Source organism: Acomys minous (genome assembly GCF_964271855.1).
Source record: "Acomys minous genome assembly, chromosome: 20".
NCBI lineage: Eukaryota > Metazoa > Chordata > Mammalia > Rodentia > Muridae > Acomys > Acomys minous.
Window position 1 is genome coordinate 5,806,471 of NC_140502.1, and position 20,242 is coordinate 5,826,712.

General features: G+C 45.5%; 1 pseudogene across 1 annotated transcript; it reads left to right on the forward strand.

Moving 5' to 3' along the window:
* The first annotated feature begins 93 nt into the window (after positions 1–93).
* LOC311591253 (cytochrome b-c1 complex subunit 7-like) lies at positions 94–370 on the forward strand (annotated as a pseudogene). Its single transcript has one exon. The product of its transcript is annotated as a cytochrome b-c1 complex subunit 7-like (transcript).
* Positions 371–20,242: the final 19,872 nt, after the last annotated feature.

Genomic DNA, 20,242 nt, shown 5'->3' on the forward strand with positions numbered 1-20,242 from the left:
GGGAGGGAAGAATGGGAGGATACAAGGGATGGGATAACCATTGAGATGTAACAAGAATAAATTGATTTTAAAAAAAGAAAAGAAAAAGAAAATGGTATTATAATGCTGCAGGATTCAATAAACTGGGGTTAATGCGAGGTGATATAATATATGAAACTGAAGACGTAAAAGAAGCCATAAGAAGGCTTCCTGAGGACCTTTATAATGACAGGATGTTTCGCATTAAGAGAGCCCTGGATCTGACTCTGAGGCATCAGATCTTGCCTAAGGTGCAGTGGACAAAATAGAAGGAGGACAAATACTATCTTGAACCCTACCTGAAAGAGGTTATTCGAGAAAGGAAAAGAGAGAAGAATGGGCGGAGAAGTGAGATCTGTGACTGTGCCTGGTCTCAGCATATTTCTACAAAGCTATCTACAACCTGAATCAGAATTTAAGCATTATTGACTCTGTAGATGCTTCACTTTATTTATTTATTTATTTATTTATTTATTTATTTTATTTTTTGGTTTTTCGAGACAGGGTCTCTCTGTGTAGCCTTGGCTGTCCTGGACTCACTTTGTAGACCAGGCTGGCCTCGAACTCACAGCGACCCACCTGCCTCTGCCTCCCGAGTGCTGGGACTAAAGGCGTGCGCCACCACGCCCGGCTAGATGCTTCACTTTAAATAAGGTCTATTGTAAATGTTAAAAAAAAAAAAAAAAGAAAAAGAAAAAAGAAAAAAGAAAAACCATATTTACATAACACAGCCACGTTGGAGGTGAGGTCTGCTCCGCCAAGATGAGCCGACTCACGTGCAGCAAAATGTTGGCGACCTTGCCTAAGACCTGCTTCCTGTTTGTCCAGTAAAAAGCCAACACACCTGGGCAGGGCAGGGATAGGCGTGGCTAAGGGTTGAGGACTTTTGGGAGAGGACCTAAAGAGATGGGAAGAGGCCAGAGGAGGAAGAGGCCAGGGCTACGGGTTAGGTGGAGAAGAAATACATGGCAGGCTTGAATGGAACATTTGGCCCAGATGAAGAGCATTAGCAAGTATTAGGGATTATGGGTGGGAGGTAGAGCAATGGAAATTGCTAGAAGGAGAGGGCTTGGGGCTGGGCATGGTATGGGATCCTTGGCCCCGAATGGGAAGTAGTTTAGGAGATTAATATCTGCCCTGCTCCAGGTTAACTAATGCTATTTTAAAATATAACTGTGTGTCTGTGTTTCATTGATTGCCAGTGGTTTAGAAAATTTCATAATAATGTAATAATTATTGTAATAATGGTTATAGGCCGAATAATAAACATTAAGCCATCCTGCTATGCATTAAGCATAACAGATTAGCCCCCAGCAGTGGGCCTTTGTCTGCAGGTGAAGGAGAGACGCCCTCCAGGTAGGCTTCATGCTTGGAAATAGGCGGGCGTACCTTACCCTTGCTGGCAACAGTCCACAAGACCCTAAAATGTGTCAAAGGCTTGTTCCTTGCAGAGACACTTTCTTTCTTTCTTTCTTTCTTTCTTTCTTTCTTTCTTTTTTTTTTTTTTCGAGACAGGGTTTCTCTGTGTAGCCCTGGCTGTCCTGGACTCGCTTTGTAGACCAGGCTGGCCTCGAACTCACAGCGATCCGCCTGCCTCTGCCTCCCGAGTGCTGGGATTAAAGGCGTGCGCCACCACGCCCGGCCAGAGACACTTTCAAAGCAAACTGCATAGACTTTAGGCCGAAAGGTGTCAAAAGCTGGCTCTTTGAAGAAACGCTTAGCAAAGGTGCCCTGGAGACAAGCCCCTGGAGGTGTCCTGGGCTTCCTGAAATTCATATACTGTTGGTTTAAAAACTCAGAGCTCACGCCCCATTTCTCCCTCCGTACCACCCTGTCTTAGTCTTTCTTTTATTAACGATACCTTAGTGAATTAAAATCTAGCTTTTTCAATTCTCATTTGTGTTTATTTTATTTTATTTATTTTTGTGTTTTTTTGAGACAGGGTTTCTCTGTGTAACAGCTCTGGCTGTCCTGGAACTCACAGTGACCCGCCTGCCTCTGCCTCCCAAGTGCTGGGATTACAGGCCTGCGTGTACCACCACCGCTCTGGCCCGATTTCAATTGTCTTTATTTTAACCAAGCGTGCTGCTCAGCTGTCTGGCCTTCTTACAGTTTGAGGATCCTCCCCTGCCTCCGTGGAAGGGAAACAGACTCCTGGTGTAAGTGCGAGGCCATCCTGTGCTCCCTCAAGCTAGGAGATCTGACTAGAAAGCCCCTACCCCACCCCCACCCCCACCTGCTGAGGAGGCCTTCCCAGTGACCAGTTCTTGGGACAGGGTCTTCCTCAGCCTCCTCCAGAAAGTCGCCGGAGAACTCAGCCTCTAGGCTGAAGAAAACTCTGCCACCAGATTCTCAGCCCAGCCTCCCCAAGAAAGGAACCCATACCCAGCTCGATGCAACTATACACACCCTTATTAAAAAAAAATACTTCGACATAGTTTGGTGGTGGTGGGGGATTGGCTCCCTGAGAGATTATCCAAGCGTAGAATCTATTGCAGACAGAGGGGAGACAAAACTGTGCAGACTTAGCAAAGCAGAGGTGACTGACTCAAACTGATCTGCCCCATACAGGCCTGTAAAAACCAGCTGTTTCCCAACACCTCAGCTATTAGAAACGAGGAAGGGAGGAAGGGATCCTCATCCACGGTGGTGGTTTTTATTTCCTCAAAGCTTTCCAGGCTTGAAAAGCATGCGCACTAGCTTAACACATGTGCGTCCATGGGCCACAGCATGTCACAGGCACTGCTCCCAGCTGCTTGCAGCCTCAATTCTCAAAGAGCAGTGACGGCTGCAACACATGGCAGGTTGGAGATGCAGAACCAGGAGGCTGGCAGTCTTCTAGACCAAACTGGAGAATGGAGTGAACTACTTAGGGGGGAAAAAAAAAGGGCTGGGTAGATGGCTCAGAGGTTAGGAAAGTTGTCTGCTCTTCCAAAGGTCCTGAGTTCAATTCCCAGCAACCACATGGTGGCTCACAACCATCTATAATGTGATCTGGTGCCCTCTTCTGTCCTGCAGATGTACATGGAGGCAGAGCACTGTATACATAATAAATAAATAAATCTTAAAAAAACAAACAAACAAAAAACCAGACTGCTATGGTCCCTCTCCAAGGCACCATGGCAGAAGGCTCTTGGATCTCTTGACTGTTATTGTTATGGATTCGTTTGCAAACTGCTTAGTGGCGGTCACAATTTTTCTATACCTTCTCTAGGAGAGTCAGGGAGGAAGTAGTGAGAAAGCCCAGACATTCGAGGCTAAGTTACTGGCAGTAAGAAGGGAAAAAGGAACAGAGCTTCCTGATAGAAAGTAGACTGATAATGACTGGAATACGGAGCTCTCTCTCTCTCTCTCTTTTTTAAAATGTTATATGAAGTTTCTTAAGTGAACACGGGAGAAGGAAAGACGGAGGGGAACCCCAGAGAGAGACAGAGACAGGAAGAGTAAGAAGAAGAGAGAGTAGGGAGGAAGAGAGGGGGGGAGGTAAGAGGAGTAGACAGAGAGAGAGAGGAGAAGAGAGAAAAGAGAGGAGAGAAAGATAGGAAAGACAGACAGGAACATACACACACACACACACACACACACACACACACACAGAGAGAGAGAGAGAGAGAGAGAGAGAGAGAGAGAGAGAGAGAGAGAGAGAAGAGGAACACAGAGGTCTTTAGCTGTGAGGTGTTTGTCCGTTCTCTCTGGAAAGGACCCACCTATACAATTTAGCAACAACTGAATTGCAAGGGATGATAGGAGGGGATTAGAAATGTCTTGTGTCCTTGCCCGAGTTTTGCTTAAGATTTAAAAAAGACAAGCCGGGCGTGGTGGCGCACGCCTTTAATCCCAGCACTCGGGAGGCAGAGGCAGGTGGATCACTGTAAGTTCGAGGCCAGCCTGGTCTACAAAGTGAGTCCAAGATGGCCAAGGCTACACAGAGAAACCCTCTCTCAAAAAAAAAAAAAAAAAGATTTAAAAAAGACGTTGGCTGGAGTTGAGCTGAAATACGTGAGCAGGGCCATGGTGGCACGTGCCCTTAATCCAAACACACTGGAAATAGAGACAAGCAGATCTCTGTGAGTTCTAGACCAGGCTGGGTAAATCAGGGCATGGGGGTCCTGCTGATAAGATAAGCTACATACTAAGACAGTCTAGGTAGGATTCAAAATGACAAAGTTTTCCTTAAAATTACCATGTAATTCACTTACTTAATAATGGATTTTTATGTCCTTACTAAAAGATAGATATTCATCAATTTTAGGTTTACATAAAGAGAAAAGATATCACACTGCTCTAAAAAAGGCCAGTCAATCTCCCTGAAAGTGGGGCTTCCATGGGAGAACTTGTGCCAAAGAACATTTTGGCCTAATGACATGTCCGTTGGCCAATGTAAGGACCCAAGGTTGGGCAGGGAGGCAGACACTCAAGCTGCATGCTTGCCATGTTGAAAAAGCTTTTGATTGTTGACTGAGTTAAGATGTCACTGCTATGGCAGCTGGCTTATCCCTCTAAACCTAAGACATTTTCATGGGGGCAGGGGGCAGTCAAACCTGATGCAAAGAGACAGTAGACTTACAGGTAACAAAGTACATGGCAGCCTAGTTAGGTCCCAGAGACCCCAAGGCTACAATTTGTACGTTTAAAGTGTGGAAGAGTCTACCCTATATGGAGAGATGGGGTGAGATAAAAACACACACACAAAAAAATGTAAAAACCCAGGTACAAGATGCCTAGGGTGTGTTTAAACTGTGAAATTAAATGGGAGTTTATATAATGTAGGGGACGGGCTATACGGCCAATGTTCAGCCATCTTGTCAGAGCCTAGGTTCCTATTTCTCCAGCAGTCTGCCATTTACCAGAAACCAGCTGACCCTGTCGTGGTTTGGCAGTTAGACACCTGTTGTGGTTTATTGTGGGGTCTGGTCATTCTAAGACCCTTGAGCTACTCCTTTCTGGCTATCAACCAGCTTTTCCAGTAAGACTACTGGTAAAATCAGATTAAAGGCCAGCTGCCTGCGAGCAGCAGTTCTGGGAACTTTTTCCTGACAAGCCAGATTTTCACAACTTCCTTTTCTCTCTGGAATTTCTCTCTCTTCTGCAATTATAGCAGCTGGAAAGGTAGACACCTGCTAGAGCATTCCAGAGTTAGGTATCCATAGCAACCCTTGCTTACGCAAATACCCATGCCTCTGTGCCTATAAAAACTCTGTGAAAATTTTCAATAAACAGGGTTTGATTAGAATCCAGACTTGCCCCCTTCTGCATGTCTTGTGTTCTGTCCCTACACAGGAAAAATTTCCTCCAGAATGTTAGTCGAACCCTGGCAGGCTGGGATAATAAAAAGTTTATTTAAAACGTAAGGCTTTTTCTTTTGCTCAGGGCATCCAGCCTGTCTCTAAACAGGATTTGTTATCTCAGGAAACAGGTAGCAACCTAGCCTATATATCAGGCACAACAGAGTCCAGAGAAGGACATTTTAGAACTATACAAGTCTTGTTGTAATTTCAAGTAGATAATGATTGTATATTCTTTGGTAATGGTAATATTCTACTTCTTCTTGGAAAAAAGTAAAAATTAAACAATCCCAGGTAAAACAGAGACTGCTAACTTAAGTCATTTGATACTTAGATGAATTCAAACTGCAGAACAAGCAGGTAGCTTATGTTGCTAATCCCACTACATGGGAACAGCTCTGAGACTGGCTGTGACGTGAATGTGTATGCACAGCCAAGGCTTCTTGTGCGTTACTGAGTGCCCGTGACTTATTATTACATACCATTCTTCATATGGCATGAAGTAGCAGAGAGCCAGCCTTAATTGATCTGTGCAACCTGCCCACCTTACACATTTTATAATTTTAGATCTATATAATGCTTGTGAGGAAATTATATGTTTACAGAGCAAAGCAACCTGATGCTGAGGCTGGATCAGACCTGACAGGATTCATTTCTCCAGCCTTGCTGAGACACTGACATCCTGCATCCTTAATGTTCCAGCACCAAGTGCTTCAGTTGCTGTTCCTCATCAGAATAGGACAGCTTCGAAGAAGGCTTCTGATCGCAATCGTCCAGCATTTCAGACCATCTCGCATAGGACTTCTATTAAGCCTAGAATTTCTTAACATTTAGAGACTGGACCACAAATGCTATTCCTAGCTTGTTTAACCATTTTTCCCAGTTTTATTTGGGTCCCTACAAAGATATTCTTAATTCCAAATCAGCTAGAAGAAACCTTAAGAGAACGATGCCCCATTTCCCTTAAGGGGGGTTGGGTAGGCTTTTGGTTGTTTTCATGGGCTATAGATGTTTATTATCAATGAGAGTTTGGTTTTAGGTTATTATTGGTCTTATTCAGAGAGTCAGCGACTCCTCTCCTCTTTTTCCTTTGTTTTTCTTAGGTGTGGAGACAGGGGCTAAAAAGCAAGGGCAGAAGATACAGGCAGATGCCCATGCTTTGTTGGTTTACAGCTAGAACACAGGTGCAGCCACTGCTTCGTTAGTGGTCAGTGGGTTGCTTCCTCTCCAGCGGTGATCGCTGCAGCTGTAGATGCCTGGCTGGCAGCCAAGCCCTGAGGGTCAAGAGGTGAGTTCTACAGGGAATGGAGGATCCTGTCCTTTCCCAGAATAAGTGATGTGTCTCAGGTAGTCATGGTAGAGGAATGGGTGAGAAAGGGAGCGAACATTTATCTCATGAAAGAGGGACATTATAAACCTTGGGCAGTGGGAGGGGTTTTGAGGGTAAATGCGTCTGATTTGCTGTGTCTTGGGGGTGCCAAGGATGTTTCATTTATATACAATAGCTCAATCTTACCCAAAGAAGGAGAACACATGCTTCATTATCCTACGGGTGGGTGAAGAGCTCCAGTTAAGTTTAAAGGTCATTTGCTATTAGTTAAGGTCTCATTAGCATAGAGTGGAGTATTCCCAGGAATCGCCAGGTCCACACTGGGTGGATTTCTTATCATGAAAGGGTTGGGCCTGTAATTTTTCCTGAGGGCCATGTGACTCTCTTTAGAGGGTCTGGGGTTTCCCCAGATCCGGGAGAGGAAGGAACCCAGCTGAGGAAAGGAATCCGCCATCCTGGCACTGAGCTCAGGAGCTATCGAGTAAGGCCAGACTTCAACCTTGCCAGCAGGGTTGTAGTAACCTAGTCTGGCCTGGAATTTCTGAGCCTTCTGCATGAACCTCTGGAGTGATACAGTGTGCTACTTCAGTGTTTGTGGAATCAGGTGGCGGGACTGAGCACTAGTGTAGTGTTACCAGGTGAACCAAAGCTGGTTTCCAGGGCCCTTTCACCTCAACTGGAAATTTTATAAGTGGGCGGAGTGGTAAATCCCAGCACTCATGATACTAGGCAGTCTGAGTTCAAGACCAGCCTGGGTTACAGAGTGAGATCCAGGACAGCCAAGGCTACACAGAGAAACCCTGTCTTGAAAGGACAAAAGAAGAAAAAGAAAAGAAAGGAACAGAAACCACAGTAATCCTTAGCAACATAGCAGATTTGAGGCTTTCCTAGACTATATGAGAGCCTGACACATGCAGTAGATCATAGGTATATAGACAGATAATTATGTAGATAGATAGTTAGATACACAATAGATAGATAGATAGATGACCAGACAGAGAGCGCATAGGCAGAAACAAAGATAAAGAAAGTTTTGCTAGCCAGGCGGTGGTGGCGCACGCCTTTAGTCCCAGCACTTGGGAGGCAGAGGCAGGTGGATTGCTGTGAGTTTGAGGCCAGCCTGGTCTACAAAGCGAGTCCAGGACAGCCAAGGGAACACAGAGAAACCCTGTCTCGAAAAACAAACAAACAAACAAACAAACAAAAAGAAAGTTTTGCTTTTGTAGACCAGGTTGTCCTCAAACTCACAGTGGTCCACCTGCCTCTGCCTCCCAAGTGTTGAGATCTGTTTTTCTGTTTGTTTGTTTGTTTGTTTGTTTTTACTATTATTTTAAATTCTGTGTAGCTGGCTGTGTATGCACATGGGTATATATGTGTTAGTGCAGGTGTCTGTGGAGGTCAGAGAACTCATCCCCTACAGTTACAGCTCGCTGAACCCAGCTCATCTGCTAGAGCAGCGAAGGCTCTCAACTACCGAGGCCTCTCACCAGCCCCTCTGCTTCCTTTTAAAATTACACTCTTATTTATTAATTATATGTGAGGAGAGGCACGTGTGTGTGTGTGTGTGTGTGTGTGTGTGTGTGTGTGTGTGTGTGCATGCTGACAATTTATGGGGCACCATACGTAGCTATCAGTATAGGAAACGGCTTTGTCAGTGTCTGTAAGTCTCCTCAAGGAAGAGGAGTAATGAACTGAGAACGTTATGGTTGGCTAACACCAGTGGGAGTGTGACAGTGGAAAAGGCAGACAGAGGCAATTTTTTGAGGAGGAGTCAGATTTCTCCTACCTTGTGGATCCTGGGGATTGAATTCAGGTCACGAGGGTTGGGAGCAAGTGCCTTCATCTCCGAAGGCATTCGGCCAGCCCTACTACAAGCACAATTGGAAAAACTGGCCATTGTAAAAGGCGAAAAGATTTACGCGACCTGAAAAGAAACCAGAGTAAATGGATAAAGAAACTGTGGTACGCTTACAGAAATGGAATGCTATTCGGCTATTAAAAACAAGGAAATCTTGAAATTTGCAGGCAAGTGGATGGAACTGGAAAAGATCATCCTGAGTGAGGTAACCCAGACCCAGAAAGACACACATAGTATATACTCACTCATAAGAGGATATTAGCCACGTAATACAGGATAACTACACTTCAACACAGAGACTGAAACATCAACCAAGGGCCATGTATGATGTGGACCTAGACCCACTGCTCGGGTGTAGTAGCAAAGTCTCCTTGTGGATCCCACATCTGGAGAGTAGGGACTACCTCAGACATGCACTCTGGCCACTGAACTTAGATCTCTTCCCCCTGACAGGACGGCCTTGCCAGGCAGCAGAGGAAGAGGTTACAGGTAGTACAGATGAGACTTGATAGGCTGAGGTCAGATGTTAGGGGAGGAGGGCTCCCCTTTCTGAGTGCTAAGGGAGTGAGGGAGGGAGGGGTGAGGGAGGTGGGTATCAGGAGGGAATGAGGGAGGGGATACAATCAGGCTGTAAAGAATTTAAACTGCAGAACAAGCAGGTAACTTATATTGCTAATTCCACCATATGGGAACAGCTCTGAGACGGGCTGAGACATGAATGTCTAGGCATAGACAATGCTTCTTGTTGGCTACAGAATCCATATGAATTACTATTAGATGCCATACTTCATACGGAATGAATGAAGATTTAAAGATGTCTTTTTTCCCCCTGCTCATACAAAGAGCAGAAAACCAGCCTTAATTGTTCTGTGCATCACACACACCTTATACACTTATAATTTTAGGACTGTATAATGCTTGTGAGAATTTATATGCTTTCAGAACAAAAGAATAGGACACTGACATTGGATCACACCTGACAGGATGTGTTCCTCTCAGAATGCTAGACACTGACATCCTGTATCCTTCATGTTCCAGCACCAAGGGCTTCAGTTGCTGTTCCTCATCAGAGCAAGACAGCTCCCAGGACACCTTCAAAGAAAGTTTCCAATCCCAATTGGTCCAGCATTTCAGACTATCCCACACCAGACTCTAATTAAGCCTGGAATTTCTCAACATTTAGACACTGGGCCACAAATGCAGTTCCTGGCTTGTTTAACCATTTCCCCAATTTTATTTGGGCCCCTACTAGGTATTATTCATCCAAAATCAGCCAGAAGAAGCCTAAAGAGAATGACACCCCATTTAAGGGGGGGGTCAGTAGGTTTTTGGTTGCTTTCTTGGCCTATAGAGGGTTATTATCAATGGGAGTTGGTTACAAGTTATTATTGGTCTTGTTTAGAAAGAAAACAAGGTTAGCCTCAATGATGTCTCTCTTTTCCCTTATCTTCCATTCTTAGGTTTGGAGCTAGAGGTTGAAAAGAAAGAAGGGGGAATATAGAAATATATAGGGAAGACAGAACAAAATGTAGATTAGTGAATCCACTCCTCAACTTAATGTCTCAATTGTCACTCACAAAGTTATTTTTAATTCACTGGCATAGAATTTGGTATATAGATGCAAAATAAGTTTAATTGTAGATACAGTGGTATAGAACTCAAATGTAAATTTATTCTTCATACACATTTTATATATATATATATATATATATATATATATATATATTGCTCTAATATGAGGTACTGTACCCATATCACTCTATTATAATACAAAGTTTACTTCCAATACTTTGAAAGTGCTATTGCAGGCTGTTTAGGATAAATAAGTTACACAAGTTAATTGTTAGCTGATCAAATCATGGTCATGTCAATCACTAGTCTACTTTTATCACAAGAATATACATCTTAGCTGCAGCAGATAGATATGATTCTATAGAAAGATAAGGTAGATAAGTTAGATAAGGTCTTCAAAAACCTCAGAGACATGCAGAATATGGCATTAAAATGTTGTTATTATTTTAAAGATTCACAGACAATGAGACAGGTTAACTCCTGGCAGCACGCAGCTTACCTCAAAGAGGATGATGAGCATCAAAGAACCTCCTTATGGAGTTGTATTCAAATGTGGCCAACGAGCCACTGGGAAAAATGTCCTCATTTCTACCACAGACAGAATTCTGCCTTAAAAAGGACAAACTTGGATGCAGGTAGAGTCGATGGCCAAACTCTGCCAAGACAGGGTAAGCAAGTCCTCAGTAGTTCCTGCCTCACAAATATGTCTGTCAGATATATTGGGCCAGAAGGCTGAAGAAGATGCTCCAACATAATAGAATTTGGGTGACTATTTAGGTAGAAAACTGTCTCTGTCATGTTTTCTTTTGGAAAGCTACTAACCTGCACTCCCGGAATACTCAGATAATCAAATTTATTCCTTCCCAAGTCTCTGATGGAGTTGAAAACCAGGTAACATAGTTTTACAATAAAGCTTAGTTGTTTAGAGGTTAAGATATTTTTAGGTCTAGATAGATGTTTTAAGTTGACAATGACAAGATGTGATGGAGATTGATTTACATTCAGAATTTTAGGTGCACCAAGATAGGAAAGATGTTTTCTTCAAGGCTGCCAAATACAAATAGCCAAAACACTAAGAATGTAACATTTATATAATTCCTGATTGTGTCATGGTTGCTCTTGCCGTAGGTAGGTTATTGTATATTAAATGTATATGTTAAATTTTATTTTTAAAAAGGCAGAAAGGGACAGAGGTGACTACATGCAAGGTGCAGGACCTCAGCAGGAATCCCCAAGCACCCATGATGAGGCCGCTCTTTATCCACGGGGATGAAAATTCTCTGCAGTAATTCACGTCTCCATCAACAGACCCTGCACCAAGGGAGTTGCAGGAGCAGCCTATCCACAGCTACCCTAGCCAGGCAAGAATGAAGGGGAGAAGGTTCTAGAAGGTATGATGGGGACTAGGTCTGCAGAAGGGACAAGACGGCTGAGTATGAGTTTTGGTGATGTCTACCGCACTGTGGACACCTGTCTGGCACATTGGCTGTATGACCATGTTACAAAGATATCCCCTGTGTGGGTGTGTTAGGATAAATTCTCTTTTGCATAGTGCCGTGGATTTGCAGGACCTGCCACTGAAACTAAAGCCCTTTGGCAAGTAGGACAAGATTTGCACAGCTCAAAATATACACCTCTATAATCCATTTATGCTTAAAACAAGAGACAAATGTAAGTGAAGGAGACGCTGTGGTCAGCAGCTACAGGCACTCCCTGGCGTGGCGGGTGGCATTTGAGTCATAGAGGGTGGTCCTGGCTGTGGCTCTGACAATGCCACCGGAAGAAGGACTCCACCTGAGGCAGGGGAGTAGAGTCAAGGGAGGCTGCAGAGGAGATACATAGAGCTGAGGGTGTCCTACCTGAGGGGAAGCCACACCAGGGACTCCTCTGATCCACCACTGCCTTCCTAACTATGGATGAGAACCCTGCTTTTATCCACCATGTGGGAGTGAATTTCAGGAACTTGCGTAGAACTAACTGGGCATGCTGCGTTGACGTGTGCTGGGGCGAGCGAGAGTCTGAACGTTCTTTTCTAGACAAGCTGACACGCATTACTCATCATGTTTATAATTTGTTCCACAGCAGAATACTACCATATGCTGCATGGGTGAGTTGGGGGAAGGGAGGATGCTACCAGAGTTTGGTCTTGTGAAAGTTTGGTTATTGTTCCTTCTTCCTTGTAGCAATCCTGGATTTTTTTTTTTTTGAAAAGCGATTCTTTGCTGGACAGTAACATTGAATTTCTTCTCCTTCTCCTTTTCCTTCTCCTTCTCCTCCTCCTCCTTCTTCATTTAATTTATTTTATGTATGATTGCTCTATCTGCATGCCAGAAGAGGGCATCAGATCACATTATAGATGGTTGTGAGCCACCATGTGGTTGCTGGGAATTGAACTCAAGACCCCTGGAAGAGCGGTTGGTGCTCTTAACCGCTGAGCCATCTTTCCAGCTCCCAGCATTGAATTTATTAAGGACAGACTGTGTTAACATTCTGCTTCCAGAGCCTATGGCAATAGCAGCTTCACGGTAAGGAATGCTGTAAACAGAGACAGAAGAACATCATTAAAGGACCCCAGGATGACAGAAATGGGGTCTCTTGGTCCTTTGCGACATCTACAAATATCTTAACTGACCTTCCCCACAGAGTTGCCCACCTAAAGGCTGTCATCTTCAAGATACAACAGGGTTGCCATGAGACACACAGTCTTAGCGGAAGGGGGGATACGCGAGTGTACCAGCCTGCATAACTAACCTTCACACGTGTCCCACACACGACGCAGCTTCCACTGGGCATGCGGATGAAGGGCCCTTCATCACCATCACACCTCCGCCTCCCCACCCCACCCACCACAACTGCTGCAGAAAGCTTCTAGGGTCTTCTGCAGACTTCCTGCCCTGCAACCCCCCAGGGACAACCCCCCCCCTGCCCACCCCAGATCAGCCTCAGGACACTGCTTAGACATCTCTATGAGAGTGAGATGGGGTGGGGAAGGGTCAGAGAGGAGGCTGCTGTTTCCGCTCTCACTTGTCTGGAAGCCCAGCTCTCTGGTCACCAGCAAGGCCAGCAGGAACAGTGTCCCCTTCATGGCGGAGAGTGCTAAATGTCCTTCTCAAAGCAGATCCTGCTTCCTTATAAACCTCTCTGCCCTGAGCCTAGTGCCACCTGCCCCCAACACTGATTACAAGGAGATCCAAATACCTTTGGGCAAAGACACAGCACTTATGGATTCCCCTAGACACTTGCCACAGAGGAGTGGGTACTGGAGCCCCTCCCACTCTGAAGAATAAATGGCCAGAGACGTCCTGATGTCCTCACTTCCTGGAAAGAACTGATTCTACCTTTGCCAAAGAGCGGTTAAAGCTGCCCTTTCTAAGCAGCCCATGGGCTGAGGCACGTGGCCTGTCATTCTCTCCCACCTATCACTTCTGCTTCCTGGTCACATTGCTATCCACCTCTCATGGCTCCAAGCATGTCCTCTTCAAGCGTGGAACTACAGGAGTCAAGGACCAGTTCCATCGGAGCCAACAGACCAGCACACTGCATCTGCCTGAGTTCAGTGCATGTGCTTGTCTGAGCCATTTTGAGATCCTAGCACATCCCTTTGGACAGGACCACTGAGGACACTGAGGCATCATCTGGGGCTCTCAGTGACTCCCAGCCAGGATAGTTTCCAAGTGTTTGGCCATGTGCATGTCCTCAGGGGCTACTGATGTTTTCCTACCACACAGTCCGCTAAACTGCCACGGCACATCATTCCTGGTGCCCTGCTCCTGTCTTTCTCACCTCTGTCTGTAAGCATGTCTCAAGGAGGTTTAAACAGTAGAGTCTTGCAGTGAGTAGTAGTAGCATGAGGGGTCCATCGCTGTACCATGATCTCTCAGTTGTCCACAGCCCAGAGGCCACTGTGGACTGGCTACAAACTAGAGTGCTCCAGTGACCACAGTCGGTGCTGTGTATAGACTGTCTCAGGTTCATATCAACCTACTATCCTGAGAGTGGGGGGGGGAGAGAGGGGAGAGAGAGAGTGGAGAGAGAGAGAGAGAGAGAGAGAGAGAGAGAGAGAGAGAGAGAAGGGGGGAGAGAGACAGAGAGGGGGGAGAGAGACAGAGAGAGAGGGAAGAGAGAGGAGGGAGAGAGACAGAGGGGGGAGAGAGAGAAAGGGGAGGGGGAGAGAGAGAGAGAGAGAGAGAGAGAGAGAGAGAGAGAGAGAGAGAGAAAGAGAGAGAGAGAGAGAGAGAGAGAGAGAGAAAGAGAGAGAGAGAGAGAGAGAGAGAGAGAGAGAGAGAGAGAGAGAAAGAGAAAGAGAGAGAGATCTGTGACACAAATGAGATTGTCGGCTGGGTGTGGTGCTGATCTGTCACGACCCCTCCAGTGGAGTCTGTGTGACAAATGTTACAGCACAAACTGAGGTGATTACCCCTGCCCAGGGAGAGCCTCCTGGAATGGGCCTGATGTTTCTGCCAGGAATAACTGATTGCAGCCTTCTTGTGTTGGCACATTCTGTCTTTGTTTTTTCTCCTAAGCTACTCTCATATCACAACTTTCCAAACATGACCATGTTGCTATGAAACGCCCTAACTTGGGACTGCAGCCAAGGGCCATTCAGGCCCGGAGTTCACCCCCAAGTTCCGTTCCACTTGTTAAAAGAAACATGGCTCAGAATTAATCATCAGTTGATAATTTATATTATGTCTTACAAATAAAGTGTTTAAGAAAGCTCCAGATAGTGACACTCAGACTTAAACTCTCCCCTGGGTTGGTCTGTTTGTCATTTCTCCTATCTTTGTCCACCAACGCTTTGAGGACTCTAGTTGCCAACGACCTATACTCGACTGAGATGGCCCGTGGCACTGATCATTCCTGGGGACAGGAAGCTCTGAAAGGGAAATGTGCCCTGTTTGCAGTGTGGGATGGCTGATCTTGATCATCATCCTGATTGAATTTGGATTTACCCTGAAGACAACGCTCTGTTTGTGTTGGAGATTTTGGCTGAGTTCGTCTATGTAGGGAGATGGACATTCCCGTGGGCAGCATGGACTACGATCACAGCCTGAGTGGAAGGAGAAGACCAGCTGAACACAAGAATTCCTGACTCTCTGCTTCCTGCCTGTAGATGTGATCAACCACCTCGAGTTCCTGCACCATGCCTACCTACCCACCATGATGGCTGCATCCTTCCTGCACCATGCCTCCCTACCCGCCATGATGGCTGCATCCTTCCTGCACCATGCCTACCTACCAGCCATGATGGCTGCATCCTTCCTGCACCATGCCTCCCTACCCGCCATGACGGGCTGCATCCTTCCTGCACCGTGCCTACCTACCCGCCATGATGGCTGCATCCTTCCTGCACCATGCCTACCTACCCGCCATGACGGGCTGCATCCTTCCTGCACCGTGCTTCCCTACCCGCAGTGACGGGCTGCATCCTTCCTGCACCATGCCTCCCTACTCGCCGTGACGGGCTGCATCCCTCCTGCACCATGCCTACCTACCCGCCAACTCACATTTTGTCACTAGTTCACTACCATAGTGCTAGAGTAATTTTACAGTCTGTGCAGAGCCCTGAGGTTAATCCACTGCACCACCTACAAAAATGGGGAGATGGGTCCATGGGTGAAGTGTTCATTATGCAAGCATGAGGACCTGAGTTCAAATCCCCAGGACCTAAGAAAAGAGGCGAGTGTGGTGGAATGCACCTCTAATCCCATCTGAGCTCCAGGTTCAGTAAGAGACCTTGTCTGAAAAAATAAGGTGAAAGCCTGTTGGGATAGCTCAGTGATTCCAAGTGCTTGCTGCTAAAGACCCGAGTTCAAACCCCAGAACCCACCTGGTAGAAGGAAAGAACTAACAACTGCAAATTGTCTCCAACTTTCATGCACATACACCAGGGCACTGATGCCTACACACACACACACACACACACACACACACACACACACACAGGAATACAACACATGAACACACATATAAAAGTCTTTGGAAACTGGCGCAAGGAAGCCTGAACATGGTTTTCCTATTGGACAATCAGAACAACAAATTATATAATATACAATTATAATATAATTGTGAACTAATATGTGAACCACGCTGGCATGAATGCTTGGGCGAGCGGATAAGTAAATATGAATGCAAGACAGTTCTTTCCTGAGTATTTCTAGGCGCTCCGCTTAGGACTTCCTTTCCCTTCAGGCCTTTAGTGTGAGCTACGTGTTTCCAAAGAAAACAGCAAGATGAGTCCAGGGTTGGCTCAGTCAGTGAAGTGCTAGATAGGCCCACCTGAATTCTTGAGTTTCATCCCCAAGAACCCCTGAGAAAAGCCAGGCTTGTACTTCCGGCAGTAGGGAGACCACCCCAAGCTCACTGGCCAACCAATCTAGCCGAATTACCAGGGTGGTCTGAGCTGTTCAGGGGATGCTGATTTGGTTCCCAGTAACCAACCACATGGCAGAGAACAACCATTGGTAACTCCAGTTCTAGAAGGATCCAACGCGTTCCTCTGGCCTCCACAGGGACTGCACACATGCAGTACATAAGACATTCATGCAGGCAAGTTCCCCATACACATAAAATAAAATAAATAAAAATCTCAAAAAAGCACAGGAATATGCATACATGTATATGTATGTATGAATGTGTATATCCACATGTGAGTGTAAAATATGCATACACATACGTCTATTTACATGTTGGAGAGCAACTGTATTGTATATATGCCATGTGTCTTAGTTAAGATTACTGTTGTGGCCAGGCGTGGTGGTGCACTCCTTTAATCCCAGGACTTGGGAGGCAGAGGCAGGAAGATCGCTGTGAGTTCATGGCCAACCTGGTCTACAAAGCAAGTCCAGGAAAACCAAGGCTACACAGAGAAACCCTGTCTCAAAAAAAAAAAAAAGAAAAAAAAAGAAAAAAAAGAAAAAGAAAAAGAAAACAAAAAAAAATTACTGTTGTGATAAAACAACATGAGTAAGGGTTTAATTGGCTTATATTTCCATATAACCACTCATCTCTGAAAAAAGTCAGAACAGAAACTCAAACAAGGCAGGAATCTGGAGGCAGGAGCTGACGCAGAGGGCATGGTTTACTGGCTTACTTGGACTGCTTTCTTATAGAACCCAGGAACACAAGTCAGGGGTGGCAGCACCCACAGTGGTCTGGGCCTTCCCCTATTAATCAATAATTAAGAAAATGCCTAAGAGGATTGCCTGCAGTCTGAAATTATGGAGGCATTTTCTTTCTTTCTTTCTTTCTTTCTTTTTTTTTTTTTTTTGTTTTTCGAGACAGGGTCTCTCTGTGTAGCCTTGGCTGTCCTGGACTTGCTTTGTAGACCAGGCTGGCCTCGAACTCACAGCAATCTGCCTGCCTCTGCCTCCCGAGTGCTGGGACTAAAGGCGTGCGCCACTGCCCCCCAGCTGAGGCATTTTCTTAATTGAGGCTCTCTCCTCTCTGATGACTTTAGCTTATATCAAGTTAACATAAAACCAGCCAGCACACTGCCAGGCTGTGTTGGCACATGCCTTAAAACATAGCACTTGGGAGGTCGATATTCCAGTTCAATGCCAGCCTGGTGTACAGAGTGAGTTCCAGGACAGCCAAGGCTATACATAGAAACCCTATTCCAAAAAAATCAGAAAAAAGAATAGAAAAGAAAAGGCTAGCCAGCACAGCACAGCATACATACACACAAACAAATAAATATATCTACACACACACACACACACACACACACACACACAGAGAGAGAGAGAGAGAGAGAGAGAGAGAGAGAGAGAGAGAGAGAGAAATGTGAGAAGATGGGAAAACAGTAGAGATATTTGGTAGACAGACTATTAATGGTTCAAGTGAAACAGTTTTATACTTATAATCAGTGGTGAAATACGTAGATGTCTTAAGCCGGGCGATGGTGGTGCACACCTTTAATCCCAGCACTCGGGAGGCAGAGGCAGGTGGATCCCTGTGAGTTCGAGGCCAGCCTGGTCTACAATGTGAATCTAGGGCAGCCAAGGCTACACAGAGAAACCCTGTCTTGAAAAACCAAACAAAAAACAAAAAAAAAAGTAGATTTCTTCTGCCATGTTGGGACAGGAAGCTTAACCTCTGTGAGCTCTACCCAAACCCTAACACCAGCTCTGGTGAGGGAGACCCCAGAAAGGCTAGCAGAGTGCTGCAGGGGTCCCCCAGCAGTAGACACCTGCTTAGCTACAGTTTGCCCTTGGCTCCATTTCTAACGCTGCCCAGAAAGGGAAAAAAACCCTCCACTGGACACATTGTGTACACCTCGGCAGCCCTTGCGATCCTCAAGGTCATGAAAACAAAGACCAGAGGCCATAGTGGACAGCTCAAAAGTAGGTCTTAGTACTTGGCACCTAATTGCCAAAACAGTTACCGATGCATATCCTGTTTGGCTCAGCTGAGCTGTAGAAGTCAAAGGTTTGGCCTTTTAAAGTCTTCAGCAAATTTCATTCTGTCACCTCTGAAGGACAGAAGTGAAAGTCAAGTGCCCTTTACGACAGACTACTTAACTCTGACTTTTATCAAAAATACGCACAATCTCTACTTTTAAAAATTAATACCAGCCAAATTACAGGAACACTTATATAACGTGAAGAAGGAGGCAACGGCTTGTGTCGCGCGTTGGAGGCCAGCCAGGATTATATGGGAGATACTTTCATATCTTAAGAAAGATCTTGATTAGGGCTGGAGAGATGGCTCAGTGCTTAAGACAACTGTCTGCTCTTCCAAAGGACCCAGGTTCAATTCCCAGCACCCACATGGCAGCTCACAACTGTCTGTAACTCCAGTTCCAAGGGATCTAATGGCCTCAACCAATCCAAGTAAAGCAAAAATAAATAAAAAATTTAAAAAAAGAAAGATCTTGTTTATAGACTTGAGAGAAATGAGGTGACCCCATCAGCCCATCTACCCAGCATTTGTGGAGACCTCCTATGTGCTTTCCCTGGGAAAGAGTCATGTCTTGCTCTCCTGGGCCCTTAGACATCTAAGGATAAGGGATCCAAATGGAAGAGGAGATGGAGAAGAAGAAATAGGGTTCAGAACACAGTGCTGTGGTGGAGGTCTGTGCTTTCTTATAATCAAGCAACCCGTGTGCACTGCTGTTGTGAACCGTGTTCACTTGCTATGACATTACCGAACACTATATTACACTAGGTAATGTCTAGGGAGTTAAATTGCTTCATGGTCTGGAATCTTGAAAGTCCAAGAAAGGACAACTCCACACAGGCACCGTGTTGTGCTGTCTGAATGCACAATGCCAGGGAAAAAGGAAACAGGGGATAGATGGAAGAGAGCGAGGTGGTAGACGCTCTGCCCTGCTTCATACCCACCCCGTTCACTGACCGGCACTGCCACACTGAGGGAGGGTTTTGGTGTGGACCAGCCCCATAGCGGGCTGTGCCGCTGACATGGTAGTGTCTAAGACGGCATCAAAAAATGGCTTTTGACTCATCGAGAAACGAGACTGCTCTTTAGTTTTCCCAAAGTATCTGTGGAGTATTCAAAGTGGCTGGTGCTGGCATCAGGGAGTCACGCCGTTTTTGACCAGTAGTCAAAGTAGCCAGAAAAACAAGGCATAATCTGGCAGTGGCAAGTTGGGGGGGTGTCAGATGCTCCAAACTGAAATATCTTTGCTTTTAGTCATGAGAGAATGAAAATTAATCACTTGCAGTACGAACTTAAAGAACACAATAATGGTGGTTATTAATAGGGACTCAGTGTGCATTTCTCGCTGGCCTGCAACTTCCTGTGTAGACCAGGCTGACTGCAGACTCACAAAGGTCTGTCTGCTTCTGCCTCCTAAGTGCTGGGATAGAAGGTGAATGCGACTATACCCTGCCATTGTTAAGAGATTTTAACAGTGCTTACCACCAGCCCTAGGGAAAGCTGGACACACACACACAGACACACACAGACACACACAGAAACAAATACACACACACACACACATATGCATCGACACACACACAGGCACACAGAAACACACACAGACATAAGACACACACACAGAGACATAGACACAGAGACACAGACACATACACACACACACACAGAGAAACACACACAAACACACAGAGACACACACAGACATATACTTACAGACACACAAACATAGGCACACATATAGACACACACAGATACACAGAAACACTCACACAGACATAC